The sequence below is a fragment of the Salvelinus sp. IW2-2015 genome, linkage group LG8, assembly GCF_002910315.2.
Source record: "Salvelinus sp. IW2-2015 linkage group LG8, ASM291031v2, whole genome shotgun sequence".
NCBI classification, from domain to species: Eukaryota; Metazoa; Chordata; class Actinopteri; order Salmoniformes; family Salmonidae; genus Salvelinus; species Salvelinus sp. IW2-2015.
The window spans coordinates 30,003,998-30,005,670 of record NC_036848.1 but is presented as its reverse complement, the minus strand read 5'-3'; the positions used below and the strand labels follow the sequence as shown (position 1 = coordinate 30,005,670).

Sequence of the window (1,673 nt, the reverse complement as noted above, 5' to 3'; positions counted from 1 at the left end):
AGAGAGAGAGCGGAGAGAGACGACTCAAGTAGCGAAGTAAACTATAAAAATTAACTTTACACACGGCGTATCACATTTAACAAACCAAACATTAAAATATTGTTATAGGTAGGAAGGTAAAGTAAAAACCCAAACCGCTCCGTGCATCAATACAAGTATATCGTAAAATGTGGTATACCGCCCAGCCCTTAGCAATTTTTGGCCAATCTACAACCTTCCATTTGTAAGCAAAATTCTGGAGAAATTGGTTTTCAAACAGCTAAATAATGTTTTAAGTGCCAACTGTATTTTTTGTTTTTTTAAGTAATCCAATCTGGTGTTCATGCCCACCACAGCACAGAGAGTTAAAGTGGTACATGATCTTAAAGCCAACACAGATGCCRAACAGCTTTCTGTCCTTGGACTCTTAGATTTAAGTGCTGCATTCAACACTGTTGACCATGATGTCCTTCTGGACAGACTGGAGAGGTGGGTTGGCCTCTCCGGTCCATTTCTTAGAGTTTTTTGTCATCCTTGGTGAACATAACTCAGAGAAAATACATATCACATGTGGCGTTCCACAAGGTTTGATTTTGGGTCCGGTACTGTTCAGTTTATATATGTTACCTCTTGGTAGTGGTTTCAGAAAGCACAGCGTTGATTTCCACTGCCACGCAGACGATACACGACATTACATTTGTCCCATCAGAGGATTTTAGCTCCACGGATAAATTATTAGACTGTATTAGTGATTTAAATACTTGGATGGCTCACAACTTCCTCCAGCTAAACCAAGACAAGACCAAGGTACTTATTGTTGGAGCCAAAGCACAGAGCTGGCTGCACATTTTTATTCACAGACAATAAAGATAAAACACCAGATAAAAAACCTAGTGGTTATTTTAGATTCTGAACAAAATTTTGAATCACACATTAGGAATGTGACCAAAATAGTTTTTTACCACCTGAGGAACATTGCCATGGTGCGGCTGTTTCTGATAGGCTGATACAGAGAGACTCAGCCATGCTGTTATTACAAGCATGCTTGACTACTGTAATGCTCTCCTGTCTGGTCTACCCAAGAAAGCCATTGGTCAACTGCAAAACATACAGAATGCTGCAGCGTGGGTACATTTACATTACATTTAAGTCATTTAGCAGACGCTCTTATCCAGAGCGACTTACAAATTGGAAAGTTCATACATATTCATCCTGGTCCCCCCGTGGGAATTGAACCCACAACCCTGGCGTTGGAAGCGCCATGCTCTACCAACTGAGCCACACGGGACCAGACTGGTACTGACCAAGACCAGACGGAGAGAACACATTACACCGGTTTAAAGGTCTCTGACTGACTGCCTGTGAGTTCTAGAATACATTTAAAGATTATTCTATTGCTTTTTAAATCAATCCGCAATTGTTCACCCCAATACATGTCAGACATGCTTTAAGTTATGTACCCAGTAGGTCCCTCAGGTCCTCTGGCCTTTTAATTATCCCAAAGCCTAGGACCAAGAGGCATGAAGAGACAGCCTTTAGTTATTATGCCCCCAGCCTCTGGAATAGCCTGCCAGAGAACCTGATGGGGGGCCACACATGCGGGACCTCAACCATTGAGACCAGCATGTCCAGAGATACAACCTCTCTTATCATCACCCAGTGCCTGGGCTTGCCTCCGCTCGTGTACCCGCGCC

General features: G+C 42.8%; 1 non-coding gene across 1 annotated transcript; it reads right to left on the bottom strand.

The window, feature by feature from the left end:
• Positions 1-1,192: 1,192 nt before the first annotated feature.
• trnag-ucc (transfer RNA glycine (anticodon UCC)) lies at positions 1,193-1,269 on the bottom strand. Its single transcript has one exon. It is a non-coding gene; the product is annotated as a tRNA-Gly (tRNA).
• Positions 1,270-1,673: the final 404 nt, after the last annotated feature.